The sequence below is a fragment of the Odocoileus virginianus genome, chromosome 26 (genome assembly GCF_023699985.2).
Source record: "Odocoileus virginianus isolate 20LAN1187 ecotype Illinois chromosome 26, Ovbor_1.2, whole genome shotgun sequence".
Lineage (NCBI taxonomy): Eukaryota > Metazoa > Chordata > Mammalia > Artiodactyla > Cervidae > Odocoileus > Odocoileus virginianus.
In genome coordinates, this window is record NC_069699.1 from 3032080 (window position 1) to 3047645 (window position 15566).

Sequence of the window (15566 nt, forward strand, 5' to 3'; positions counted from 1 at the left end):
ACAGTACTTTTTAATAAATCTTCACAAACAATTCTGTTATCCATGCTTGAAAGGGATGGTGCTATGTGTTGAGGTCCAGTAACATAAGACATCTTGTTATCAGCAGATAATCAAGTATTAAGCAAGGACGAGGCAAGATAGTAGTGCAGAACAACATAGCTCACACCTTCTTATAGAAACACCCAAATCAGAACTGACTGCTGAATCATCACCACCACCACCAGAACATTGAAACCCACCAAAAATGATGCCCGTATCCAAGACAAAGAAGACGGCACAAGGAGACAGCAGTAGGGGTGCAATCAGGATTAAATCAAATCCTATGCGTGCCATGGGAGCAAGCAACAGACTGGAGAGCAACTGAACCACAGAAGTTCTCCCACAGGAGTGAGAGCTCTAAGCTCCACACTGAGCTCCCCAGCCTAAGGGTCTGGCAATGGGAGGATGCCCTCCACAGAGACTGGCTTTGGAGGCCAGCGATGATCGACTGCAGGAATTCCACAGGCCTGGGGGAAACAGAAACTCAACTCTTGGAGGGTGCACACAAGGTCTTGTGCACAATAGAAGCCAAAGGATAAAAGCAGCAACCTCATAAGAAAGAGCTGAATTGACCTGTGAGTGTTAGAGGGTCTCCTCTGGAGGTGGAGGGCAACTGTGGCTTACTGTACGGACAAAGACACTGGCAGGGCTGGTTCTGGTGAGTGTACACTGGCACAGACTCTATGGGAGGCTGCCATTTCTGACCAAGACCTGGCCCCACCCGAAAGCCTGTGGATCCCAGGCTGGGACATCTCAGGCCAAACAACCAGTAGAGTAGGAACACAGCCCCGCTCACCAGAGGCAGGTTGCTTAAAGTCTTTCTCAGTTCATAGTCATCTCTAAATATGCTACTTGCCATGGCGCTGCCAACCAGAGGGACAAGATCCAGCTCCACACACTAGCAGGAAAGTGACAGTCCCTTCCGCCAGGAAGCCTCATCCACCAGGGGGCAGATGACAGAAGCCAGAAGACCTACAACCCTGCAGCCAGTGGAGCAGAAACTGCAACCACAGGAAGCTACACACAGTGAGGCGGCAGAAAAACATGCCCAGATGAAGGGACAAGATAAAACCCCAGGAGCATCGCGAAAGTGGAGGCAGATAGTCTGCTTCAAAAAGAACTAGAGTAGCGATAGTAAAGATGATCCGTGATATTGGAAAAAGAATGGAGGGACAGATCAAGAATATATAAGAAATGTTTAACAAAGACCTAGAAGAACTAAAGAACAAACAGACAGAGATGAACAATATAATACCTGAAATTTAAAAACAAAAATCACTGGGAGGCATCAATAGCAGAATAAGTGAGGCAGAAGAATGAAAAAGTGAGCTACAAGACAAAATGGTGGGAACTACTACCCTAAAACACAATAAAGAAAAAAGAATGAAGTGAAATGAAGGGAGTTTAAGAGACCACTGGAACAACATTAAATGTGACAACATTTGCATTATAGGAGTACCAGAAGGAAAAAGAAGAAAGGACTTGAAAAAATATTTGAAGAGATAATAGCTGAAAACTTCCTTAACATGATAAACAGTCACCCAAGTCCAGGAAGCACAGAGAGTCACAGGCAGGATAAATGCAAGGAAGAAAATTCCAAAACACAATAAACACATTGGCAAAAATTAAAAATAAAGAAAAATATTAAAAGTAACAAGAGAAAAGCAACAAATAATGTACAAGGGAATTCCCATAAAGATATCATCTAATTTCTCAGCAGAATATCTGCAGGTCAGAAGGGACTGGCATGATATATTTAAAATGAAGAAAGGGACGAACTTACAACCAATAATACTCTACACAGCAAGGCTCTTGTTCAGATTTGATGGAGAAATCAAAAGCTTTACAGACAAGCAAAAGCTAAGAGAATTCAGCACCACTTTGAAGCAAATATTAAAGGAACTTCTCTAAGTGGAATAGAAAAGGCTACAAACAAGCAAATTATGAATGGGAAAATTTACTGGTAAAGGTAAATACACAGTAAAAGTAGGAAATCATCTGCACACAATTATGATGTCAAAACCAGAAATTGTGAGAAAAGGCAAGTACAAATGCAGGATATCAGAAATGCATTTGAAATTAAAAGACCAGCAACTGAAAACAATCTTTTCTGTATATATAATGCTATAGCAAAACCTCATGGGAACCACAAATTGAAAATCTACAATAGATGGAAACACAAAGAAGAAAAATGAATCCAAACAGAACACTAAAGTTCGTCATCATACCAAAAATAAGAAAATAATAAATATAATAAAAATAAGAGAATAAAAGAGGAAGGGAAAAAGAAACATTTACAAAACCATATCTAAAACAATTGACCAACAGCAATAAGAACATACATATTGGTAATTACCTTAAATGTAAATGGAGTAAATGCTCCAATCAAAGACATAGATCGGATGAATGGATACAAAAACAAGATGCATACATACGCCATCTATAAGAAACCCATTTCAGACCAAAGGACACATACTAAATGAAAGTGGGGGGACAAAAAAATATATTTCATTCAAATGGAAATTAAAAGAAAGTAGGAGCAGCAATATTCATCTCAAACATAATGGACTTTACAATAAAGACTCTTACAAGACACAAGGAAGGACACTACATAATGTCAAGGAATCAATCCAAGAAGGAGATATCACAGTTGTAAACATTTATGCACCCAACATAGGAGCATCTCAATACAAAAGGCAAATACTAATAACTGTAAAAGGAGAAATAAATACCAAAACACAATAATAGTGAGAGACGTTAATACCCCACTTACACCAATGGACAGGTCAGATAATCAGTGAGGAAGTACAATCCTTAAATGACACACTAGGCCAGATAGACTTGATTGACATTTATAAAGCATCATCCAAAAACTTCATCCAAAAGCAGCGGAATACACTTTCTTCTCAAGTGCTCATGGAACATTCTCCAGGATCAGCCACCTTCTGGGTCACAAAGCAAGCCTTGCAAATTTAAGAAAACTGAACTCATATTAAATGTCTTTTCTGACTGCAAGCCTGTGAGACTAGAAATCAACTACAAGAAAAAATTAAAAACAGAAAAAGCCACAAACACATGAAGGCTAAACAATATGCAGCTAAACAACCAATGGATCACTGAAGAAATCAAAGAGGAAATAAAAAAATACCTACAGACAAATGACAATGAAAGCAAGTTTATAGTGAGAACCCAAAACCTACAGCATGCAGCAGAAGCAGTTGAAAGGAAATTTTACAGTGATACAAGCTAACCTCAGAAAACAAGAAAAATCTCAAATAAACTACCTAAACTTACACCTAAACAAACTAAAGAAAGAACAAACAAAACACAAAGGTATTAGAAGAAATCATAAAGATCAGAGCAGAAATAAATGAAATAGAGATGCAGAAGACAATAGAAAGGATTAATGAAATGAAAACTTGGTTCTTTGTAAACAGAAACAAAATTAGTAAACCTTTAGCCAAACTCATTAACAAAATACAGAAAAGAGCTCCAATCAACAAAATTAGAAATGAAAAGGAAGAAGTTACAGTATACACCACAGAAACACAAAGAATAACAAGAGACTACTACAAGCAACTATATGCCAATAACATGGACAATCTGGAATAAATGAACAAATTATTAAAAAGTTACTATATCCCCCAGGTTGGAAGGTGTCCTATACGCTACTGGGAAAGAGCAGAAGGCAATCACTAATATCTACAGAAAGAAAGAAGTGGTCAGGCCAAAGTGAAAATGATGCTCAGTTGTGGACGTGTCTGGTGGTGAAAGTAAAGTCAGATGATACAAAGAACAATATTGCATAGGAACGTGGAATGTCAGTTCTATGAATCAAGATACATTGGACGTGGTCAAACAGGAGATGGCAAGGGTGAACATCAACATTTTAGGAAATAGTGAACTAAAATGGATGGGAATGGGTGTATTTAATTTAGAAGACCATTACACCTACTACTGTGGGCAAGAATCCCTTAGAAGGAATGTACCAGCCCTAACAGTCAACAAAGGAGCTTGAAATGCTATTACTTGGATGCAACCTCAGAAATGACAGAATGATCTCAGTTTGTTTCCAAAGCAAACAATTCAAATCACAGTATTCCAAGCCTATGCCCCCACCACTGATGCTGGAGAAGCTGAAGTTGACTAATTCTATGAAGACTTAAAGACCGTCTAGAACTAATGCCAAAAAACGATGTCCTTTTCATAAGGGATTGGAATGCAAAAGTAGGAAGTCAAGGGAATGAAAGTCGCTGTCACGTCCGACTCTTTGTGACCCCATGAACTATACAGTCCTTGGAATTCTCCAGGCCAGAATACTGGAGTGGTAGCATTTCCCTTCTCCAGGGGATCTTCCTGACTCAGGAATCAAACCGGGGTCTCCTGCATTGCAGGCGGATTCTTTACTGAATGAGCTATAAGAAAGTCAAGAGATACCCAGAATAATAGACAAGTTTGGCCTTGGAGTACAAAATGAAGCAAAGTTTAACAGAATTTTGTCAAGAGAACACACTGGACATATCAAACACCCTTTTTCTTTTTTTTTTCATTTATTTTTATTAGTTGGAAGCTAATTACTTTACAATATTGTAGTGGTTTTTGCCATACATTGACATGAATCAGCCATGGATTTACATGTGTTCCCCATCCCGATTCCCCCTCCCACCTCCCTCCCCACCCCATCCCTCTGGGTCTTCCCAGTGCACCAGCCCTGAGCACTTGTCTCATGCATCCAACCTGGGCTGGTGATCTGTTTCACCCTTGATAGTATACTTGTCAAACACCCTTTTTCAACAGCCAAAGAGATGACTGCACATGGACATCACCAGACGGTCAATACTGTGATCAGCCTGATGATGTTGTTTGCAGCCAAACATGGAGGAGCTCTATTAAGTCAGCAAAAACAAAACTTGGATCTGACTGTGGCTCAAATCATCAGCTCCTTATTGAAAAATACAGGCCTAAAACAAAGTAGAGAAAACCACCAGGCCTTTCATGTATAACCTAAGTCAAATCCCTTATGATTATTCAGTGGTGGTGACAAATACATTCAAAGGTTTAGATCTGGTAGAGACAGTGCCTGAAGAACTTATAGACGGAGCTTCATAACTTTGAATAGGAGGCAGTGATCAAAACCATCCCAAAGAAAAAGAAATGCAAGAAGGCAAAGTGGTTGTCTGAGGAGCCTTTACAAATAGCTGAGGAAAGAAGAGAAGTGAAGGGCAATGAGGAAAGGGAAAGACATACCAAACTGGATGCCGAGTTTCAGAGAGTAGCAAGGAGAGATGAGAAGGCCTTCCTAAATGAACAATGCAAAGAGACAGAGGAAAACAACAGAATGGGAAAGACTAGACATCTCATACTGCATGATTCTACTTGTATGAGGCACATAAATCAGCCAAAATCACAGAAAGAGACAATGAGACAGTTTCCAGCGGCGGGGAGAGGTTGAGGGTTTAGCTTTATTTGATGAAAAAGTTATGGAGATGTGATGGCTGCATGAGGCTACGAATGCATTCAACAGCACTGAACTATATACTTAAAATAGTTAAGAGGGTAAATCTTCTATGTATTTTATGACAGTGATTTTAATTGGGATATAGAGGTTTACAACATGGTAATTCACAATTTTTAAAGCTTATACTCCATTTGTAGTTATTCTAATTATTGGCTATATTCCCTGCACTGTACAATATATCCTTGTAGCTTATTTATTTTGTACACAGTAGTTTGTATCTCTTAACCTTCTACCTCTATCTTGCCCCACCCCTTCCCTCTTAAAAATGTTTTCATTTATTTTTGGCTGGGCCACCCAGCTTGTGGGATCTTATCTCCTTAGCCAAGGATCAAACCCAGGCCTAGCAGTGAAAGCACTGTGTCCTAACCACTAGACAGCCAGGAAATTCCCCTAAGCATGTTTCTAAAGAACACAAGAAGGGCATAAGAAGAACATGAGATTTACCATTTGTAAAGATTATATCCACGTACAGTTATTATAATTATTGGCTATACACCCTGTGCTGTATTCTTATAGCTTATTTAGTTTGTACATAGGAGTTTGTACCTCTTAATCCCCGACTTCTATCTTGCTCCTCCCCGACTTCCTCTTTAAAAATATTTCTGAAGAATAAAGGAAGGGTTGGGGACAAGGATTTATGAATACTGCATAAATGTTATTTGTCATGATAACATAGGAAAAAAAGAAAAAGGGAAAATTTGAATAAATGTCTTGATTGCTAACAAGTAACATGTGGGAGACAAAGCACATTTAAATTTTGTAAACCAAAGAGCAGATTCTACAGTTCTCCCGTGTTTCTGTAAGAACCTTCATTTATAAACATGTTTCCTTTCGTCCTCAAGCCTGGAAGGGAGGCCTCTCGCTCACAGCTTTGCCTTCCAGAAGCGGTACCTCCTAAGACTGACACCTTTGACTACATGTACTCTCAAGCCCTTCCCAGTTGACCTGCCATGTATTCGTTGTGTATTTCTATGTAACGAGTTAATCCAAACGTAATGATGTGAAACAACACGCATGTGTCACAATTGCCATTCCGGTGCGTCAAGGGAACAAGAGTGGCTCACCTGGGTCACTCTGGTGCAGGGTCTGTGACGGAGGGGGAGTGGTGTCAGGCAGAGCCGAGGGTTCCTGAAGCCTGATGACAGCCTTTGGCAGGAGTCTTCTCCTCTCCTGGTGTTGGCCGGAGGCCTCGCTTCTGTACACCGCTGCTTGAGCATCCTCCCCGCACGGCAGGTGGCCTCCCCACGGTGACCTGAGAGAGAGAGGCAGAGAAGAGGATGTTACCTTGCTCTAAAACGATTGCTTTTCCTCTGTGCCCTTCCCTTTCCTTTGCAATATCTGCCCCTGAAGTACTTATATGTAAACTGAAAGTTGTAAGTTCTTTAAATCTCCTTAGGATGTTGTAATGATGGGTTATAATTTTGTTTGCTCTTTCTTTTCTAGATGATCTATATGGATTTTTGAAAGTAAAGTAGAATAATTCTTTTTCAGGCAGCATAACCTAAAGGAAACAGGAAGTTCCCCAATAATTTTTAATGTGACAATGAACAAATTGATACAAAACCAAAAGACTGATTTATTGAATAAAATGACACTGATCATCCACCATGGAGATGGGATTTCCATGACCGTATAATCAGACTGTCTTGTTCCAAGAGAAAACCAGTGTTATAATCGAAAGGGCCAGCCAACATTATGACCAAAGAGTTCTCGGGTGATAATAGAATGTGTAAAAGTGGAATCAGTTGTAAAATTGGAACGTTTAGTGGCATAAGACCTCCTGGCATGACCTGTGGTTAGCATGATGGTAGCCTGGCAGGGTGGGCTCATAAGCAAGATAAAACTATAGCCTTGTTGAGTGAAACTGTAGCCTGTAGGCTGAGTAAAACTCAGCCTTCTCTGCACTGTGTGATACAATCTCAAACACACTCACATTGGATGGGAACATGCACACACACCAGGATATGGAAATGGAGCCCATGTCTGCCAGCATACATATTCACCGTTGCAGAGAGAGGCTTACGTGTCTGCCTATTCAAATGCACTCAGCCTGGGGTCTCACTGAAAGGAACCCTGGCCGATGAGCAGCGTTCACACAGCGGGGTCAGCCCTGGGTGCCGAATCCCACGGGGAGATGCCTTCCTCAAGATCTTCACTTCTCTCGATCTCAAGTTGTTTGTCTAGACCCTTAAGACAATTTTGAATTTTCCTATCGATATTTTCTTAGTAATATTTTTGTTTAGGAAGCAACTGTGTTTTGTAGTATTGACTTCAAATATTTCCAAGTGTGTTTTGTCAAACTTCCTTATTACCATAAAATTTCAAAGACATCCTTTGCATTTCTAAGGTTATTTGGGATGTCATATTCCGCTGAATCATGTCTGATCAACTTCAAAGATTTTAGAAAGTAGATAATTTTCTCTTAAGCTAGGCAGTATAATGGAGTATGTTTTCTTTAACTATGTTTCAGAGGTGTCATTCTATAAAGAAAAATGTCTGGTTTTGAGTGAAGAAATGAGTATTCTGTTTTTCTAAAGCATGTCTTTGCTCCTGAAAATAAAAGTTTAAAAAGGAAATAAAGAAACCACTGTTAATTGGTGTGGAGATTCCATAAAAACTGGAAACAGAACTGCCATACGACCCAGCAATCCCACTGCTGGGCATACACATCGAGGAAACCAGAATTGAAAGAGACACATGTACCCCATTATGCATCACAGCACTATTTACAATAGCCAAGACATGGAAGCAACCTAGATGTCCATTAACAGATGAATGGACAAGAAAGCTGTGGTACATATACAAAGTGGAATATTACTCAGCCATTAAAGAGAATGCATCTGAATCAGTTCTAATGACGTGGATGGAACTGAAGCCTGTTATACAGAGTGAAGTAAGCCAGAAAGAAAAACACCAATACAGTATACTAACACATATATACGAAATTTAGAAAGATGGTAACGATGACCCTATATGCAAGACAGCAAGAGACACAGATGTAAAGAACAGTATTTTGGACTCTGTGGGAGAAGGTGAGGGTGGGATGATTTGAGAGGGTAGCGTTGAAATGTGTATATTATCATATGTGAAGTGGATCGCTGGACCAGGCTCAATGCATGAGACAGGGCGCTCAGGGCTGGTACACTGGGATGACCCTGGGGGATGGGATGGGGAGGGAGGTGGGAGGAGGGTTCAGGATGGGGAACACAGATGTGCCCGTGGCTGATTCATGTCGATGTTTGGCAAAAACCACTACAATAGTGTAAAGTAATTAGCCTCCAATTAAAATAAATTAATTACAGTTTTTTTTTTAAAAAAAGAAAGCACTGTTAATTGATAGACCCCGAACCGACAATTATTGTGAACATGGGAAAACATGATGCAAATCGAGGTTGCAAATACTACTGCACATTGCTTTTGTTGTCATTGCTCTATTTGTTTCCTTGAACATCATCATTTCTTAAGATTCCATTTAATTAAGCATTTCTTTTATTGGTAGTGATTTTATATAGTTGGTTATAAGGCTAAAATTTCAAATCATAAGGCTAAAATTTCAAACTATGCTATTTGAGATTATGGGAATTATTTTCAATGAAATTTTATAAAGGGGAGAGTTATTTCATCAAACTTTCTATGAAAGTCTTGAATTCTAGACAAACCAACATAGAAAAAGAAATGAGTATTCCAAAGAAAGGGACCTTCTGGACACTGGAGGAAAAAAAGAAACAAAAAACTGGTTGTTTTCTAACTTCCAGCAGTCTTGCAAATCACAGGGCAACTGCATGGACTGAATCCAACCTTTTTTGAAAACACACTTGATTTTAAGAACTAGGGCTCATGATAGTGATTTCTTTCCACCAGAGGGCGCCACAGACTATGCTCCGGCTACTATGCCTGTCCTGGGCACATAAACACAATAATCTCAAATGGGTCCTTTAAGTCAAGATGGCAGAATAGGAGGACATGGAGCACGCCTCAACTCCCAAACACATCAACAACACATCTACAAATGGAAAAATCCTCACAGAGCTCCTCCTGGACAGTAGCAAGGGCATGGGATACTTGAAAGGACAGGAAAAACCCCTGTACAACCAGATAGGATGAAAGAAAGAGAAAAGAATAGAGGAAATGAGACTGGCCCAGCACCCGTGGTGGGAGCTGAAGAAGAAACGTTCCCACATCTGGGGAAGCCCCCTTATGAGTGGGGAGATCAGCCGGGACAGAGGGCAGCTTCAGGGGCTGGGAGGAGAGCCCATCAGCCAGCCTGTAGCAGGCAGGTCAGAGTACACAGATGGCCCATGCCACAGTCGTGCGTGCCCAAACTGGGACACGTGTCTCCTGGAGCAGACGGGGGCTGGGTGCTGGAAAGTAGGGTATGGAGAATAGCCTGAGAGAGAGGACTGCTGTTGGCTGTGAGTGTGAGTGGGTAGGAGTGAGGAGCTCCACAACAGGGAACGCTCATGGAGTACGTCGGAGCTACCCCGCTCACTTGCTGGCACTGTCTCTGCAGGCACCGGGGGGGCTCCTACCTGCATGGGCATGCACACGCTGCCTGCCTCTGCCATCTCCACCCCCACCACCCTGGGGAGGCTCGTGTGCTCCAGGGAAGCCTCAAGAGCAAACACTTGTGGGTGACCCACACACAGAGCCGAAACCACAGCTGAGCCCCAGGGGCTGTGCAACAAAGGAAGAAGAACCGAAATCTCTCCTCATGGCTGTGTGTGACCTGTGGATTTACACCCTTACTCCCAGCCTTGTAAACACAGCACCCATGGAGTGTCTAAACAGGAAAAAGTTACCCCTGCAGCGGAGAAAGGTCTGGCTTTGTCCACTGTAGGCTTTATGAGCACATAAGGTCCAGCTGGTCAAGGCTATGGTTTTTCCAGTGGTCATGTATGGATGTTAGAGTTGGACTGTGAAGAAAGCTGAGCACAGAAAAATTGATGCTTTTGAACTATGGTGTTGGAGAAGACTCTTGAGCATCCCTTGGACTGCAAGGAGATCCAACCAGTCCATCCTAAAGCAGATCAGTCCTGGGTGTTCACTGGAAGGACTGATGCTGAAGCTGAAACTCCAATACTCTGGCCACCTCATGCGAAGAGTTGACTCATTGGAAAAGACCGATGCTGGGAGGGATTGGGGGCAGGAGGAGAAGGGGACGACAGAGGATGAGATGGTTGGCTGGCATCACCAACTCGATGGACATGGGTTTAAGTAAACTCCGGGAGTTGGTGATAGACAGGGAGACCTGGCATGCTGCGATTCATGGGGTCGCAAAGAGTCGGACACGACTGGGCGACTGGACTGAACTGAACTGAAACACGGAGATTGGGCCAGGATGGAGTCAGAGCTGCGTCCATAGGGCCCAGAGCAGGCTCAGATACACGATCACTGTGGTCCTAGGACCTGACCTTAGTGGATCTATGCTGCTAGCCTGCTGAAGACAACACCTGAGAGACACCAGGGCCAAGTGCCGGCGCACCTACAGCTAAGGTGGGCTCAAAAAACGTGCCAGCAGCAGTGCACTCTGAACCAGCACATCAGGTGAAAAGTGACACGACAGAGCACACCCACAGGTGAACAACACCAGAGAAGGAAGACTCGGTGGCCTCTTTCCAAGTGGGAGTGCTCCAAGCATGCTTACTTCACACCGCGGGTCAGAAATAGCTAAGAAACAGATCTGGGGGCTTCTACTCCAACAGTTAGGGAGCAGACTCCATCCCTGGCAGGGCAATGACAACCACAGAGCAAAGGGGAGGAAGCTCCTATTCCACATCCGATACAGGCTCTGGTCAGCACACCACCAGTCACACCTCTTATCAGAGGGGATCACAGCCATCACATAGAGAAGAGAGGCGGTAGTCATCTACACAAAAAGAGCCCTCACACCAAAAAATATTAAACCCACACAGGCTACACAAGGGCATTCCAACATAAAAAGAGCCCTCCAAGAGAGTCTGAGGATCTGGTATCAGAAAGAAGAACCCTCAGAGCATTTAGCTATGAAAGGGGATTGGGTCCAGGAGGTCTCAAGGCTGGCGGGAAGGGTGGAGAGACTCCACTCTTGGGGGGTGCACACACAAGGTCTCACATGCACTGGAAATCAGCACAATCAATTCCCTTCATTACAAACCTGGGTTAGACCTACCTAGGGTTTTGGAGGGTTTCCTAGGAAGGCGAGGGTTTGCTGTAGCTCACTGTGAGGGCAAGGACACTGATAGCAGATGCCACAGGGAACATTGATCAGCATGAACTCTTCCAGAGCCCCTCATATCAGCTCAAGACCTGGACCACCCAACAGCCCAAAGACTCCAGTGCTAGAAAGCCTCAGACCAAACAACAAATAAGTTACGAACACAGCCCCACCCACGAGAAGACACGCTGCCTAAAGTCGGACTGAGCTCACAGCCACCTCACAACATACCCCTTGACATGACCCTGTCCATCAGAGGAACAAGCCCCCAGCTCCACCCATCAGAGGGCCACACTGGTTCTCCCACCAGAAAGCTGGCATAAGCCGCGAGATAGCCTGTTCCACCAGGGCACAGATAGCAGAAGCAAGAAGAACTAGAATCCAGCAGCCTGCAAATGGAAGCTGCAATCACAGAAAGACAAAATGGGATGGCAGAGGAATATGTCCCAGATGAAGGAGCAAGATAAAACCTCCATCTGAAAAGAATTCAGAGTAATGACAGTAAGGATGACCCAAAATCTCAGAAAAAGAATGGAGGCACAGACCAAGAAGATACAATAAATTTGTAATGAAGAGATAGATTTTAAGAACTAAAGAAATGAATGGCACAATAATTGAAATGAAAATACACTAGAATGAATCAATAGCAGAATAACTAAGACAAAAGAATGAATAAGTGACCTGGAAGACAGAGTGACAGAAATCACTGTCACAGACAAGAATAAAGAAAAACATGAAAAAAAAAAGCAAGAAGGACAGTCTAAGAGACCTCTGGAGCAATATTAAAAACATCAAAATTTGCATTATCCAGGCCCCAGAAGATAAAAAGAAAGGGAAAGGGCCTGAGAAAATATTTGAAGAGATTATAGCCAAGAACTTCCTTAACATGAGAAAGGAAATAGTCACCCAAGTCCAGGAAGTGCAGAGAATTCCATACAAAATAAACCAAGGAAGACACACACACAGGAAAACATAGTAATTAAACTAATAAAAATTAAATATAGAGAAAAATATTAAAAAACAAAAATAACATACAAGGGAATCCCCATAAGGCTATCAGCTGGTTTTTCAGGAGAAACTCTGCAGGCAGAATGGAGTGGCATGATATATTTAACACAATGAAAGGGGAAACCTACAACCAAGAATACTCTACCCAGCAAGGCTCTAATTCAAATTTGATGGCAAAATCAAAAGCTTTACAGGTAAGCAAAAGCTAACAGAATTCAGCACCACCAAATCAGTTTTTCAAAAAATGCTAAAGGAACTTCTCTAGGTGGGACAAGAGAGGCCACAATTAGAAATAAGAAAATCATAAATGGGAAAGCTCACCAGTAAGGGCAAACATATAGTAAAAGTAGGAAATCATCCTCACACAAATATGACCTAAAAACCAGAAATTGTGAGAACAGGAGAGTACAAATGCAGGAAATGGGAACTGCATTTGAAATTAAGAGATCAGCAACATCACAGTGTGTATATACACTGAAGCTAAGGTTCCTTTAGTCATGTCTGGCTCTTTGCGACCCCGTGGACTGTAGCCCACCAGGCTCCTCTGTCCGTGGGATTCTCAGGAAAGAATACTGGAGGGGGTTGCCATGCCCTCCTCCATGGGATCTTCCCAACCCAGGGACCAAACCCAGGTCTCTTAGTCACCTGCGGTTCTCCAGTACTAACGCCACCTAGGAAATCCATATATATATATATAGAGAGAGAGAGAGACTGCTATATCATAACCTCGTGGGAACTTCAAATCAAGAAAATACGATACGCACACACTCACACACACACAAGAAAAAGCAGCATGGCACACCACTAAAGATAGACATCAAAACACAGAGAAGAGAACAAAAGAAGGGAAGAAAGAAGACCGAGAAACACAAGCTGAAAACAATCGAGAAAAGGGCAATAGGAACATACATGTCAACAATTACCTTAAATGTAAATGGACTAAATGCTCCAATCAAAAGACACAGACTGACTGAATGAATATTAAAAGCAAGATCTATATATATATGCTGTATAAAAAAGAATCATGTCAGACTAGGAACAAATACAGACTGAAAGTGAGGGATAAAAGAAGGTATTCCATGCAAATAAAAATTGAAAGAATGCTGGTGTACCAATACTCACATCAGACAAAGTAGACTTTAATTAAAGACTGTTATAAGAGACAAGGAAGGATACTACATAATCATCAAAGGATAAATCCAATAATAAGATATAAAACTTGTCAATATAATATATGCACCCAACAAGGAGCACCTCAATATAGAAAACAAATGCTAACAGCCATAAAAGTGGAAAGTAACACTAAAACACAATAATAGTAGGGGAATTTAACACACCACTTACATCAATGGAAAAATCATCCAAGCAGAAAATCAATAAGGAAACACAGGTCCTAAATGACACTTTAGACCAGGTGGAATTAACTGATATTTAAAGGGGATTTCATAGTGTTGTGGGCTTCTTTGGTCGCTCAGATGGTAAAGAATCTGCCTACAACGCGGGAGACCCCGGTTCAATGCCTGAGTTGGGTGCACACAGAACACTCTCCAGGATAGATCATCACACATCACACCTTGGAAATTTAAGAAAACTGAAATCACATCAAGCATCTTTTCTGACCACAACACTGTGAAAGTGAAACTGAAAGTTGCTCAGTCATGCCCAACTCTTTGCGACCCCATGGACTGTAGCCTGTCAGGCTCCTCTGTCTATGGAATTCTCCAGGCAGGCCAGAATACTAAAGTGGATAGCTGTTCCCTTCTCCAGGGGACCTTCCCAACTCAGGAGTCGAACCCAGGTCTCCTGTATTGTAGGCAGATTCTTTACAATCTGAGCCACCGGAGAAGCCCACAACACTATGAGATTATAAATAAATTACAGGAAAAAATGTAAAAATATAAACGTGTGGAGACTAAACAACATGTCACTAAACAAAAAATGGATCACCAGAGAAAATCAAAGATAAAATGAAAAAATACCTAGAGACAAATGAGAATTAAAACACAATGATCCAAAGCCTATGGGATGCAGCAAAAGCAGTTCTGAGAGGGAAGTTTATAACACTACAATATTATCTCAGGAAATAAATGAACAAAAATCTCAAATAAGCTACCAAACCTTATACGTAAATCAACAAGAGAAAGAATAACAAACAAAACTCCAAATTAGTAGAAGGTAAGAAATCATAAGGCTCAGAGCAGAAATAAATAAAATGGAGATGAACAAAAGAATAGCAAAGATCAAATAAACTAAAAGCTGGTTTTTTGAAAAGATATACTGATGAAACTGGCCAAATTCATCAAGAAAAGAAAAGGAGAAGGTTCAAATCAATACAATTAGAAATGAAAAAAGAGCAGTTACAAAGAACATCACAGAAATACAAAGGATCATAAGAGACTACTACAAGCAACTATACACCAATAAAATTGACCACCTAGAAGAAACAGACAAATTCTTAAAAGGATACAATCTCCCAAGACTGAACCAGGAAAAAATAGGAAATATGAGCAGATCAATCACAAGTACTGAAATTGTGATTAGAAAACTTCCATCAAACAAAAGTCCAGGACCAGGTGGTTTCACAGGAGAATGCTATTAAACATTTAAAGAACAGTTAACATCCATCCTTCTGAAACTCTTCCTAAAAACTGCAGAGGAAGGAACACTCCCAAGCTCTTTCTACAAGACCACCTGATAACACAACCAAAGATACCACAAAAAAGAAAATGACAGGCCAGTATCACTGATGAACATAGGTGCAAAAATTCTCAACAAAATACTAAAACCAAATCCAATGATGTGTTAAAG